Source organism: Diadema antillarum, unplaced genomic scaffold (assembly GCF_040938485.1).
Source record: "Diadema antillarum isolate AM-2024a unplaced genomic scaffold, OU_Dant_1.0 seq00000775_RagTag, whole genome shotgun sequence".
Classification (NCBI taxonomy): domain Eukaryota; kingdom Metazoa; phylum Echinodermata; class Echinoidea; order Diadematoida; family Diadematidae; genus Diadema; species Diadema antillarum.
Genome location: NW_027271664.1, coordinates 1850033 through 1865948, shown reverse-complemented (window position 1 = coordinate 1865948; position 15916 = coordinate 1850033). Strand labels below are relative to the sequence as shown.

General features: G+C 37.4%; 1 long non-coding RNA gene across 1 annotated transcript; it reads right to left on the bottom strand.

Moving 5' to 3' along the window:
* On the bottom strand, positions 1-14012 carry LOC139738953 (uncharacterized). The gene is made up of 3 exons (XR_011711486.1): positions 13376-14012; positions 5323-5390; positions 1-3730 (listed from the first exon to the last, which is right to left on the bottom strand). It is a non-coding gene; the product is annotated as an uncharacterized lncRNA (long non-coding RNA).
* Between the last annotated feature and the right edge of the window lie 1904 nt (positions 14013-15916).

Genomic DNA, 15916 nt, shown 5'->3' with positions numbered 1-15916 from the left:
CCTACTGTCTTCCTGAACCCACGCCATGGGCATGAAGGCACCGAAAGTATGTGATCCATCTACACTCTACATACGCCGGGCCCCGCCTCCTCTTGGAATCCCGCGAAAGCGAGATTCTTGCCAATCTCGGAATAAAACGTGACTGTGCCTCACTGATAATAATATTATTTGACATGTTGTGCCGTTCCTCTACATTTTTTTTTAAATTATAATAATATGATATAATTGATACGTCATACGATGAATCCTCCATTCTGATTGGTCACGTGTGGTCCCCACTTTATTCAGTAAGAATGACATACATGTAGCTTCCGCCCACTGAATTCTGCTCAGACTTCACCAGACTGGCATTGATTCGCCGTAGATGGGGTATTACCAGTTTTGTCATATTATGTGACCCTGCACCACAAAACAAACAACAAGTCGCCAGACATGAAATTTTAGATAAGACCATATTCTGAAAGAGCAGACTTGCAGCTTTAAAATGATGTATAACTCAAACCAATTTGACTCTCTTAACCTATCTAAATATTGGAAAGAAGGCACACACTCAGGAAAAGAGTGAACTGAGAAAAGAGGCTCTGAAGTACAGTGTCTATTCAAGCGCTTAATCTTTACCAAGCCGTGCTGGCTGTGCAATGAATGGGACAAAAAAAAAACAGGATGTAAACCACCGATGAACAACAGTGAAGGGATTATCAGATTAAATTAAAATTAATCATGCCTTATTAACACATTCTGTTCTTAATTAATGCCAATTTTCAAAACAGTAGCGTTATCCTTTCAAAGGTTATAGGACTTATAGTGAAGAGTGTGAACAAGGTTTTTAAGAAATGAAAACGGAACTCAAAAGAAACACTTAATCACACTACTCTGCCAAATAATGTTCAAGAAAAACGGCTAAAAAGCACACTTTCCTGCCCGTTTTATGATCCCAACTTTTAGCATAATGTAGAAGAAGACTTGCTCTTTCAGAGAATATGAAAAAGTCAACATCGGCTCGGTTGACCCTTTTCACTTATATTCAGTCCTCACTCAAAATCAGTGTGTGCGACTTTTTGTTCGTTTTGTGGTGCACGGTCACATAAAGTATTGACACAGTTTTTGCATTAGTTGAGGAATCACCTATGTGCAAATTTTTAACCTAGTCTATACTCATTGTTATTTTAATCATACTGCCTCGAAGCAGCCGATATTGATTTCTTTACAACATAATGAGGTGAGATTTGCTAAGTTTTAGACATGCATATGATACGAGTTCTTTAAGATTCATTTCAACTCAATGGACATTAATTTATTCATTTTTTTTCCCGACAAAACATATAAACTCGTATTATAAGCGGCAAATTTATAAAGAAACTTTGTAAAATAAAAGCAAGATATTATGATACATCATTGACATAACAAAACATTGTAATACATCACCTAGGAGAACAGATACGTACTGTATGAAAAAAGGATGGACCTACTGAACAGACAGCCCGTGTAATAACGTGGGCACTTCTGAATAACTTTTTCAATACAACTTGCTTTGATTTGGGAGGCCCAATACAGAGAACAAATTGATATGTTAACAGGACTATAAGAGACAACAGTGGCATACAAAGAAAACATAGAGAGAGGAATGTTTATCGGAAAGTACAGCTGTAGCTATACAGTGTGTTTTTGAATGTGCAGAAGAAAAGGAAAATGAAGGAATTTCGGAAATACATTGAAGAGAGACAACGCTTCATTCGGGAATACGATTGTAGCAACAAAATGACAGATACTGCACATTTAGCATTTGATAAAAGTCCTATACTGGCTATCTCGATTGCGTGGAATTGTAAAATAACACACATACACACGCATATGAAAACATCTATACCAACATTCATTTCCTGTACATTTTTTTTTAAATAAAAAACATCGCACTATTCACAGCAACGCTAAATTCCAGAAACATCGACGTCCCAGTCATTAGAATTCACGAACGCATGACTTAGTTTGTATTACAGTATTTTCATGGGAATGGTGTACCGTAACTGCAATACTGAAATATTACTAAGATTGTGTATTTTTCCAAAGCTTAATTTAGCAACGCGTTATGACTCTGAATGTATTTGATTACAGTGTTTTCATCGGAATGGTGTACCCTAACTGCAATAATGAAATGTTCATGATTGAACGGATACCAAAAACAATTTTGACGAGGAAAATAATTATCCAGATGGTCGATGAAGCAAGTGGGCGACCCGAGTTGGATATTACTCGAATTGAAATGAAATATAGGTTCACTGACTAAAATGAGTATTATACCCAAGTTCACTTCTCAGCCACACTGTAAACCCAATCTGACTTCCTGGCAAGGTACAATTCAAATGCACTGCTCAAGCATGGTCTAAATCTACTTTCATTTGTCGAGCAAGGCTCAAACCCAACTTTTCTCTATACAGGTTGCAAACCTAATTTCACTTATCGAGCGAGGCCCAAACTCAATTTCTTTGAGCGATAAAAGTACCAACCCAATACAATTTCTCGATCATGGTATAACCCAAATTCCACTGTTCATGCAGACGGCAGGATACATGATATTACTCTCCTGCCTGAGTGTAGAGTTCCGTGAATCATGTAGATTTGATTGGGTTCATTCGAGTTGAGTCAAATTTACTGTCTCATTATAGTAATGTTCATCCAGTCACAAAAAAAATAGTCTAATCCAGAAGCAGGACTAGAAGCTCGTCCTAAAGAAAGCAATATCTATGACATTTCGAAACGCAGAGTCTACATTAAAATAATACATAACGAGGGAGACAAAAGGCGATAACATTCTATGAGCTGTAGAATGATAATGAAGAGTCCCGTTCCAAGACACCTTGTATGCACTTTTCGAGAACTACAAGGGATTATCGTTACAATGAACATTCTTTAATATATACTGTACACCCAATATTCGTGAATTATACAACACCTGTTCTATATACATGCATTATGGGCAGCTCAATTACAAATTCTTCAGCAACGCATGTCAAACCGTCTAGCTACGAAATGTATCATAATTGAAGTATAAATCTTAATTAACATGTCAATCAATTGACTATGATACATTATCCTCTCTATTTTTTTTTGTATTGTTTATTTGTTCAGTTACAAAGAAATTTCGATATGACGGGAGAAAACTGCCTGTCCCAAGGACTTCGACCAGCACGTGGATTCCACACTATCATGACTAGAATGATATCCCCCCCCCCCTGTTTCACTATACAGTGTTATACGTCCCGTCCTCCCTTCGTACCGATTATTGCCCCTTCTTGCTTTTGTTTTCAGACTCGAATGCTGCCTCAATGTCTTCCCTCTAGCGTCCTTTCGTTCTGGTCCATGTTGTCATCCTCTTCCTTCCCTCACTTCTTTTCTCCGCTTCTTCGCCCCACTCCCTTCCTTCGGTGGCTTGTCTATCAATGTCTAATAACTTTGTGACCCTTTTCTATGACGATTATCTTTAGTTAATACATCATTCTCTCCAGCAATGACTTTGTCCTCTGGGTTTGTTATCTTCGTTCTCTTGCATGTGTCCGTCGGCTTTTTTTTCTGGTCCTCTCACGAAGCCAACTCCATGAATAGTAACATGCTTCCGTTCCTATTTGTTTCAGATTCATCCGAAGAATGTGAGATTTCTTGCCAATAAGCATGATAAACCTGGCCAGTTTTGTGGCTGTTGTCGCCTTCTGAGCGATTTCCGTCCCTGATTGAACTATAATTGAAGCGTGAGAGGAGATTGCATAGAATGGCGAAGTTTTGTCAGATATTTATAGATGACTTTTCAATATTGGTCTGATTCACATAAGATAACTCGGATACCATGAACTCTTATTGTCAGTTTTGGTAGTGTTGATTCGCAACCTGCGTGATGATTATCTTTAAAGTTCACTAACTTTGCCTATGGAACTTCGCACTGCACAATTTACGCAAATATGCGATGTTGCAAGTCGTCGCACAAAATAGCTTGCCATTCACTGTTTACACTGCCTGTAATATCTGAAACTGAAGTTAGCAACCTATTTTTGCGCAAATCTGAAAGCCCCAAAATAAGAAGGCTAACTCCATTTACATTTTGCGCAGGCAGCAGCGCATGTCGCGAAGATCTCAGAAAGTGAACGTTTTCAGCAACGACATGGGAGTTGGGGTCAATACATCGTTTTTGGGTAACCTACGTCATTTCCGAAAGTAGATATTGCTAGATGTGAATGTTTCCAAACCATCATCTTACACAAGTGATTGAAATGCTTTATGCCCGTCCTTTTATACTGTTTAATGCATCTCTTCCAATTCATACTAAGAATTTACTAGTACTCGGTATTGTTGGAATGGAACAAATTTATTTTACTGAGGTTTATTATGTCCTTATGTTTACTGATTTTGTTTTTCTCTTCTGGAGTTACTGACATTATGTCGTTAAAAATTGTAGGCCTATGCATCAGTGTATACTTCTTTTTTAATGATACGGATATATCTAATGTAAAAGCATAAAACGTAACGATGATGCATTTTTTACCATTTTCTCCATTTTTTCTCACCTTTACTTTTTTTCTTTTTTTCCTTCACTGATCACCATTACCGTAATCATATAATTATAAAACAATGATTAATTGTACTGGGTTAAGACTGCAAATCGAAATGAATCTAAATTTCATAAATTATCCGGGAAAAAATGAAAGTACAATACAAAGAATATACTGTCTGAATCGACTGGGAAAAGTAAACAACTCGTATACAGTTAGATATAAACTATTTTTTTTTTTATGATTCACTTTTGAAGTCGCCCGTATTTCCTATGTCATGTTCGTACCTATTGTGACTTAAGTTTGAAACATTTTCGAAGTTGCCTCTAAAGGTGTGTCCTGACATGAAAATCTCGATGATGCATAGAAAGCCACGGGCCAAACCCAGATACTTGTCTTCGTGCAATCTGGCAGACATTAATAATGTCAAAAATTAAGTTGTGAATAAAAATCGGCGGACCGCATGTATGCAATTATTAAAGATCAATTTATTTGACAGAATCTTCAAGACGTATACTAGTGCCAAACATCAGGGCGTCATCAAAGCATGAGACAGCACAAAGTCTTTGCTGAGAAAAATATGGCTATGAAAAAATAGAATGCAAGAAATTGTCTCATATAGAGGTTGCTAGATGAAACGGTTTAATATGTGTGCAGTCTTTTTTTTTTAACCGAGCATTTGATTTGATTTTTTTTTCATTTCTGTTGGTCCAGCTGAGTAAATGGTAGTTCATCATTAATAAGGTGTAATAATTGATGAGATTAAAAGAAACAATATGTATACCTCTGTGCCTCCACCTAGTCACCCACCAGCTCACTTAGCGGCTCGTCATCTATGATGATGCACTCCACCTGTAGCATGATGAACAGATTGAGAAAAAAGGCTCATACGTTATATCAATATATAACTTTTGATGCAAAGGCCGCGGAACCGGGGGGGGGGGGGGGGGGGCGGGGGCTGCACCCCCCCCCCCCGACTTTTGGTTCGTGAAAAAAAGGAAAGCAGGGCAAAGGGGAGAAATCGAGGAATTTGAATTTCGAAAGATTTCGCCCTTTACATAAAGTTCCCGTCAAGCACCGGCGCAACAAGGGGGGGGGGGGGGGATTAATGGATGCCGTCGCCCTCACCTTAAGATTCTGAATAATTATGAGTGCACAGAACGTATCACTTGCATTCCGAAATATCAATAGTTTCCTCATTTACAAGAGGAATATCACCTTTTAATCAACCTTCCAGTTCCCCGATCACGTTTTTTTTTTAATCATTTCTCAAATATTTCATCAAATATGTGTATACGAGATATTTCAATTTCAACTTAAAAAAGGCAAAAGCTTCCTCGTACGGGAAGGGTCGGGATATAGGGATAGTACTCTCCAAAGCTTTCTCCCTGTTTGCTCCCCCCCCCCCTCCCCGTGCAAACAAGTAGATTATGGCTATACTTTCAATTTTCCAAATATATGCAACAAAATCTGTGCACCAAAACGTTTAACTGCAAGCACAAAGTACAAAATTCCCCTATGTAGGAGAGAAAAAGGAATCATCAGCTCCCGCATCATCCTGCTATGTCTCCTTCCACAGTTTTGTACTCCTCTGATTGACAAATTTCCAGATGTTTCAACAGAAGTGTGCGCCAGATTGTTGAATTTCAGTTTTAAAAATGAAAAAAAAAACTCCCTCGAATATGGGAGGGGTATCTTGCCACCTTTCCATTGATTGGTCCCCTCTTTTGCGGAATGACAAATTACCAAATATCACAAAAAAAAATGTGCTTCACATCGCTTTATTTCAATTTTAAAAACGCAAAAGCTCCGTCGAGCGGGATGGGGCACACCCTCCCCTCTACCTCATTAGACTTTGTGCATACACACACATGATGCACACGAGGAATAAGAGCTAAAATGCCGTAATTTTGCTATCAAAACTTCACTGAAAAAAAAAAAATATTTCCATTTGTTATTGTTTTTTGTTTGTTTTTTTTTTGGGGGGGGAGCTAGAAAAATTCCAAGTATTGCACCAAAAGTTTGCACCACATCGCTGAATTTTAAGTCTGAAAGTGTAAAATCACCTTCGTGTGGGAGGAGAAAGTATTTATATCCCTTATTATGTACACCCTCGTATGCTTGCATTTTCTGTTTGATTGCTTAACAGACAGCGTCTATGAAATGCATTGTAAGAATAATACAAGACGTTTACTTAAATGCTACCATTCTGTAGGCACATTGGTCAACAATAATCAACACCAAAATATCCCTTCTACCTGAAACAAGTTCCGCCGTTTCAAGTCGATAAAATGATATGCATCAAATCTCAACATTTACAACATCATGGAGAGAGAGAGAGAGAGAGAGAGAGAGAGAAAGAGAGAGAGAAAGAAATATAGAGAGCTTGCTTCAAAAAGGAGCTAAATCCATCATGGTTTTCCATGGATTTAACGCCTTTTGAAGCATGCTCTTCATATAGATAGATAGATAGATTTCTGTTATCATCTAAAGGAAATCGTTTCATGGTAGCATACTGAATATTCTAATCACGTGTTCTTACCAACATGGAATAACACATCCACCTTAAATGCAACTAAGTGATAAATTGCCCTACATCGACGTAAATATCTCCGAACAGGCGTCATCTTCACAAGACTACTGAGCTTTCGCCCCACAGCAAGTGTTGGTTCTAATCCTTATAGCATGCTGCGGGTACTGTGTAATCATTCAGAATTCGTAGGTTCGAATCCTGCTCGAGCACGTACGCCCATGCTTTTCTTTTTTGTTATCATGGCTACTACTTAAACACTGATCAATTTCGTGGTTATTTACGTCAATCAGTTGCATTAAAAACACGAAAGAATTTCATGAAGTTGAACCAAACCTTCGTTACAAAGAAGTGTTCATTATGATAGATTTTCTTCTACCAAACTTCAATGGATTGTCGAGCGTCGATACGGATTGAGATTATACATCATTAAAATGCCAGTGCTTGAGGCGTTGACTTTATTTTTTCTTTTCAAACTTGACAACATCTTACATAGGAATTGGAGTAGCATGTGATTATATTTCATCAATGGGATTGGTGGATTTAGTAAATCAGTGCCACCGGAATGACATATCTGCATGGTGTAATAAATCGAAATATCGCGGTCAAGGTAATAGATGCTCCCCCCCCCCCCCCCTCCTCCTCCCATTTTGAACACGACAGTGTTGAACAGATGGTAATGACTGATTCTTACTGTACAGCGCGAAGCCTGTAAGGCAATTTTCTCGAAGAATGCCCTAGGCAGGTTCAACCCTTCGAGACTTGCAGATGTAAGATGGGGCAGATGACACAGAAATTCAACCAAGTTTCCTGCTGCTGACTTTGAGAAGAATTGCCCCGCTGGCATATAACAACATATTTCTAATTTGCTGATCTGTAACAGAAAAAGAAAAATGAATCAGTCACAAATTTTTAAACTCTCCCGACCCATTTTCCTTCGTCCATTTTTGATGTTCTCTCTCTCTCTCTCTCTCTCTCTCTCTCTCTCTCTCTCTCTCTTTCGGAATTTTCTGAGCATTGGTAAAGTATCATAAACGTTACTATGTTACAAATTAGTTAAGTTATATTCTATGGAAGCAGACAGGGACATAAAATCCACTAAGTTGTTTATTTGTTACGATCTTCGAGATGAAAAACATCGAAATAATAATTATCAGGTTCTAGCGTAAATGAAGATTCATTACCTACACGAAAAACAAACAAACAAACAAACGAACAAACAAAAATTACGTCGTCTAGTATTGAGTTACATTATTGAGCAATGCTATGTTAAATGGAATTCTTGCAGCAATGGTAACATTCTCTATGACTAATCGTCAATGAAAGCAGCATAAAACAATGTAAAGCCTGGAGAGAATAAACCGTTTGACAGAACTGATGGCAGGAAGGTGTATCATTGTTACTGTATGACTGGACGTCCTCGTAGAGTCATAGACACATGAGGAGCATTCGCGTTATGGTATATATTGCTTCCGTCTAGATTTAAATAATGAGTTGTGATTTTCGAATGCAAATTACTGCTCCACCGCCTTGCTTTTTGCGGTATTTGCCAGCGAGGAAGTGATCACAAACACCTCACATTTTCGCACACAGAGTCGTCTAGTGTCATTCTCGGTTAGAATATCTTTTAGTATCTTTACTCTATTCCATTTTATTGTAAATGAAGGATTAATTGTACCGCATTAGCATTGTGAAGTCGCACACGTAGTTTGGGATTCCAAGATTTCAATATACAGTGTACTGTACGAGAAACAAAACTCATGATCCCGAGCATCTTAATAAAAAGAGTTTTACCGGTCTCTAATATATTATGATTATTATTTAGGCCTTATACGCTCCATTAAGACGAGAAATAGGCCTAGCTACAGCCAGTGACGTCGTTGCGTTGTTTTTAAAGCAAATTTGCTGTAAAGATCAAAGCTCCTGACATAAGCTCTTTATTTGCACCATATGGGCACAATGAACTTATACAAACACACACACACACACACACACACACACACACACACACACACACTTTGACATTTTGTAAACAAATGGTACATTGGAACCGAGGTCCGTACACTCTCGTACGTCTACTGCATGCAAAGATTTAAATCACTCAAAAAATATCTGCCTGTTTATCTATTATAATTATGTCATTTATATATACTTAACAAAACGATTATTTTTCAATTTGAATAAAAGAAATACATTTCCTTATTTGAAGCCAACATTAATATGAATCATTAATTAGTTTTGTTTATTTTTTTGCATTTATTGTAAATGAAATTGAAATGAAATAAATTGAACTGAATTTGCTAAAGTCTTTGTTTCTTAACCCGACACTTGTGTATGTTTGTCTGTGTGTCTGTGTTTTAGTAACGATATCATTTTTCTTCTACCGTCCTATTAAAAGAAAAAAAAAATCCTAGGAATAGCACAGCGCCACCTGCACAACGTTACCGCATTAAGGGAGCCCTTTCTGACCTCACTTTCAATCTCCCTCTCCCTCCCTCCCTTTCTCCCCCCCCCCCCCCCCCCACTGCTTGTGCAACGTTTGTCTCATGGCAAAAAATTCCACAATGAGACTTGTCTGAGAGAAACATTGTATCATTAGTAAAGAAAAGAATGTGTAAAGCACAACCGGATAACGGGGGAAAAACGCATTGCACTTGATTTCCATATTTTTGTCACTGCATGAAAAGCGTTCATACCTATTCTTTCGTTTATACGTTGAATTTCATAACGCTGACTTTGGAGGACTGGAGATACAAATAAAGTTATGTCAATATCAAATAAAATAGGATTGATTTGCTAAAGGAGTCGCTACACTACCCTACAATACAGACTCTTTTTCATATAATATATCGAAAAAAAAATATTATTCCTCTCCCAACACTGCATCACTCATATCAATTACATTCAAATACTACATGTACATACCTGACATGATGATGCTAAGGAGGCGGCTGTTGAGAAGAAACTATCGGTCATGTAGGCGCATTCCAGTCTGAACTTGGAAAGACGTGGCATAGTACACACCCATTGGGCAAAGTCTTCTCCCACCGAGGAGAGCTTTAGGATATCATCACCATCAAGACGTAAGCACAGATCTTCAATCTGAAGAAAATAACGGAATCGAAATGTGGCAATAAAAAAAGAAGAATTAATGAATGATGTGAAAGTCGCAAGAAGAAATATTTGAACACGCAAAAAAAAAATGTCATTGTAAAGGTGTTATACACGTTACTATCGGTAACAAATTAGTGAACTTATACTCTTTGGAATCTGACAACGAAATAGAATCCACTAAAGTTGTGCATTTGTTACGATCTTCGCAGTGGAACACATCGAAATAATAATAATCAGTTTCTGGCGTAAATAAGAAGGATTCATCACTTAGTCTATTCCGTACTGAATTCTGATATCCTAATAGGCTTTATACACAGGCCACCAAGTTCGAGTAAGGAACGGGTTAAAAGAAAAAAAAAACATCAAACAAACAAACAAAAATCATAACTTCTAGTATTGAGTTATATTATGTAGCAATGCTATGCGATATGGGATTCTTGTAGCAAAGATAACATTCTCTATGACTAATCGTCAATGACGTCAGCATGAGACAATGTAAAGCCTGGATAGAATTAACCGTTTGACAGATGATAGGTAGATGTATCATTGTTACTGTATGACTCGACGTTCTCGTAGAGTCATAGAAATCTGAGTAGCCTTCGCGTTACGGTATATTGTTTTCCGTCTAGATTCAAATAATGAGTTGTGACTTACGAATTGCAAATTACTGCTCCATCGCCTTGCTTTTTACGGTATTTGCCAGAGAAGAAGTGATTAAAAAATACCTGTCACATTTTTCGTCCGGTGTCATTCTCGGTCAGAATATCTTTTTAGTATCTTTACTCTATTCCATTTTATCGTAAAAGAATGATTCATTGTGCTGCATTAGCCCCCCCCCCCCCCCCCATTCCCCCTCACTATAAAACTTGTCTGGGAGAAACATTGTATCGTCAGTAAAGAAAAGAAACGTGTGAAGCACAACCGGATAACGAAAAAAAAACGCATAGCACTTGATTTTCATACATTTGTCACTGCATGAAAAAGCGTTCATACCTATTCTTTCGTTTATACAGTGAATTTCATAATGCTGACTTTGGAGGACTGGAGTTACAAATAAAGTTATGTCAATATCAAGTAAAATAGAATTGATTCGCTAAAGGAGTCACTACACTACCCTACAATACAGACTCTTTTTCATCTATATCGAAAAAAAAAAATCCGTCCTCTCCCAACACTGCATCACTCATATCAATTATATTCAAATACTACATGTACATACCTGACATGATGATGATAAGGTGACGGCTGTTGAGAGGAAACTATCGGTCAAGTAGGGCGCATTCCAGTCTGAACTTGGAAAGACGTGGCATAACAACACGCCCATTGGGCAAAGTCTTCTCCCACCGAGGAGAGCTTTAGGATATCATCATCATCAAGACGTAAGTTTAGATCTTCAATCTGAAGAGAATAACGGAATCGAAATGTGGCAATAAAAAAAGAAGAATTAATGAATGATGTGAAAGTCGCAAGAAGAAATATTTGAACACGCAAAAAAAAAATGTCATTGTAAAGGTGTTATACACGTTACTATCTGTTACAAATTAGTGAACTTATACTCTTTGGAAGCTGACAGCGAAATAGAATCCACTAAGTTGTGTATTTGTTACGATCTTCGCAATGAAACACATAGAAATAATAATAACCGGGTTTTTTTAGCGTAAGTAAGAAGGATTCACCACTTAAAAGAAAAAACAAACAAACGAACAAACAAAAATCACAACGTCTAGTATTGAGTTACATTATTGAGCGATGCTATGCGACATGGGATTCTTGTAGGAAAGATAACATTTTCTATGACTAATCGTCAATGACAGCAGCATGACAAATTTAACAATGTAAAGCCTGGAGAGAATATACTAATTGACAGGTGGTAGAAAGGCATATCATTGCTATTGTATGACTCGACGTCCTCGTAGAGTCATTGACACCTGAGTAGCCTTCGCGTTAAGGTGTATTGCTTCCGTATAGATTGAAATAATGAATTGTGACTTACAAACGCAAATTACTGCTCCACCGCCTTGCTTTTTGCGGTCATTGCCAGCGAGGAAGTGATCACAAACACCTATCACATTTTCGCACACAGAGTCGTCCAGTGTCATTCTAGGTTAAAATGTTTTAAAGTATCTTCACTCTTTTCCATCTTATCCTAAAAGTTGGATTTATTATGAGGCACAAACATTGCGTAGACGCAGACGTAGCGTCCAGTCTTTGGGATTGCAAGGTTTCAATACACGAGAGAAAAAAAAAAAATCATAATCCCGAGCATCTTATCAAAACGATTTTTCCCGGTCTATATGATAATTGTTTTAATAGGCCTTATACACTCATTTAGACGTGAGATAGCTACAGCAAGTGACGTCGCTGGTTGTTTTAAAAACTAATTTGCAGTAAGGATCTTTCTTTATTTGAGTAACAAAAAAATACATTTGTTTATTTCAAGCCAAAAATAACATACCATCATTAGTTTTGTGTAGTTCTTTCTTTATTATGAATGAATTGAACTGAATTGAATTGAATTTGCCGAGTCAATGTTTGTAAACCGGACACATGTATGTGTGTCTGTGTGTCTGTGTTTCAGTAAAGGTAGCCTTTGCCTTAATATCCCTTCCTATTAAAAGAAAAAAAAAACATATTGTGTACAATGTTTACTTCCTGGGAATAGTACAGCGCCATCTGCACAACGTGACCCCATTAGGGACCTCCCTTTCAATCTCTCTCTCTCTCTCTCTCTCCCCCTCTCTCTCTCCCTCTTTATCTTTCTCTCGCTCTCTCTTTATCTCCTTCCCCCTCTCTCCCTGCTTGTGCAATGTTTGTTTCATTGCAAAAATCCCACAATGAAACTTGTCGGAGAGAAACTTTGTATCGTTAGTAAAGAAAAGAATGTGTAAAGCCCAGACGGATAACGGAAGAAAAGCATATAACGTGATTTCCATACATTTGTCGCTGCATGAAAAGCGTGTATACCTATTCTTTCGTTTTTACATTGAATTTCATAATGCTCAGTTTGGAGGACTGGAGTTACAAACAAAGTTATGTCAATATCAAGTAAAATAGGATTTATTCGCTATTTGAAAGGAGTCACTACACCACCCTACAATACCGACTCTTTTTCATCTAAATCGAAAAAAAAATCAGTCCTCTCCCAACACTGCATCACTGATATCAATTATATTCAAATACTACATGTACATACCTGACATGATGATGATAAGGTGGCGGCTGTTGAGAGGAAACTATCGGTCAAGTAGGCGCATTTCAGTTTGAACTTGGAAAGACGTGGCATAGTACACACCCATTGGGCAAAGTCTTCTCCCACCGAGGAGAGTTTTAGGATATCATCATCATGAAGATGTAAGTCCAGATCTTCAATCTGAAGAAAATAACGGAATCGAAATGTGGAAATAAAAAAGAGAGATTAATGAATGGTGTCATAATCGCAAGTAGAAATATTTGAACACGCAAAAAACAAAACATTGTAGGGGTGTTATACACGTTACAATATGTTTTAAATTAGTGAACTTATACTCTTTCGAAGCTGACAACGAAATAGAATCCACTAAGTTGTGTGTTTGTTACGATCTTCGCAATGGAACACATCGAAAGAATAATAACCAGTTTCTAGCGTAAATAAGAAGGATTCATCACTTAAAAGAAAAACAAACAAACGAACAAACAAAAATCACAACGTCTAGTATTGAGTTAGATTATTGAGCGATGCTATGCGGCAGGGGATTCTTGTAGCAAAGGTAACATTCTCTATGAATAATCGTCAATGACAGCAGTATGAAACAATGTAAAGCCTGGAGAAAATAAACCGTTTGACAGATGATAGGAAGGTGTATCATTGTTACTGTGTGACTTGATGTCCTCGTATAGTCATAGACACCTGAGTAGTCTTCGCGTTAAGGTACCTGTATATTGCTTCCGTGTAGATTCAAATAATGAGTTGTGACTTACAAATGCAAATTACTACTCCACCGCCTTGCTTTTTGTGGTCTTTGCCAGCGAGGAAGTGATCACAAATACCTATCACATTTTGGCACAAGGAGTCGTCCAGTGTCATTCTCCGTCACACTATCTCTTAGTATCTTTACTCTATTCTATTTTATCGTAAAAGAAGGATTCATTGTGCCGCATTAGCATTGTGAAGTCGCACAAGTAGCGTGCAGTGTTTTGGGGATTCCAAGATTTCAATATAAAGCGTACTGTACGAGAAAAAAAAAAAAACCCTCATGATTCCGAGCATCTTACCAAAAAGAGGTTTACCGGTTTATAATTTATTTATTATGATTAGTATTTAGGCCTTATACGCTCCTTTAAGACGTGAAATAGCTAGAGTACAGCCAGTGACGTCGTTGGTTGTTTTTAAAACTAATTTGCTGTAAAGATCAAATCTCCTGATATAAGCTATGTATTTGCATCATATGGGTACAATGAACACACACACACACACACACACATACACACTGAGTGAACGAGTGGTACATTGAAACCGAGGTCCGTGCACTCTCGTACGTCCACTGCATGCAAACATCTAAATCACTCAAAAAATATCTACCTGTTTATCTATTATAATTATAATGTCATTTATTTATACTTAACAAAACGATTACTTTTCTATTTGAATAAAAAAAAATGCATTTGCTTATTTGAAGCCAACAATAACATAAATCATTAATTTAGCTTAGTTCTTCCATTTATTATAAATGAAATGAAATAAATTGAATTGAATTTGCTAAAGTCTTTGTTTGTTAACCCCACACATATATTTGTGTCTGTGTGTCTGTGTTTTGGTAGCGAAATCATTTTTCTTCACCCTTCCTATTAAAAGAAAAAAAAAATCCTGTGAATAGTACAGCGCCATCTGCACAACGTTACCGCATTAAGGGAGCCCACACTGACCTCACGTTCAATCTCGCTCTGCCTCCCTCCCTTTCTCCCCCCCCCCCCCCCCTGCTTGAGCAATGTTTGTTTCATGGCAAAAATTCAACAATGAAACTTGTCTGAGAGAAACATTGTATCATTAGTAAAGAAAAGAATGTGTAAAGCACAACCGGATAACGGGGGAAAAACGCATTGCACTTGATTTCCATACTTTTGTCACTGCATGAAAAGCGTTCATTTACCTATTCTTTTGTTTATATATTGAATTTCATAATGCTGACTTTGCAGGACTGGAGTTACAAATAAAGTTATGTCAATATCAAGTATAATAGGATTGATTCGCTAAAGGTGTCACTACACTACCCTACAATACAGACTCTTTTTCATCTATATCGAAAAAAAAAGAATCATTCCTCTCCCAACACTGCATCACTCATATCAATTAAATTCAAATACTACATGTACATACCTGACATGATGATGCTAAGGTGGCGGCTGTTGAGAGGAAACTATCGGGCAAGTAGGCGCATTCCAGTCTGAACTTGGAAAGACGTGGCATACTACACACCCATTGGGCAAAGTCTTCTCCCACCGAGGAGAGCTTTAGGATATCATCACCATAAAGATATAAGTCCAGATCTTCAATCTGAAGAAAATAACGGAATCGAAATGTGGAAATAAAAAAGAGAGATTAATGAATGGTGTCATAATCGCAAGTAGAAATATTTGAACACGCAAAAAACAAAACATTGTAGAGGTGTTATACACGTTAGATATGTTACAAATTAGTGAATTTATACTCTTTGGAAGCTGACAACGAAATAGAATTCAGTAGGTTGTGTATTTGTTA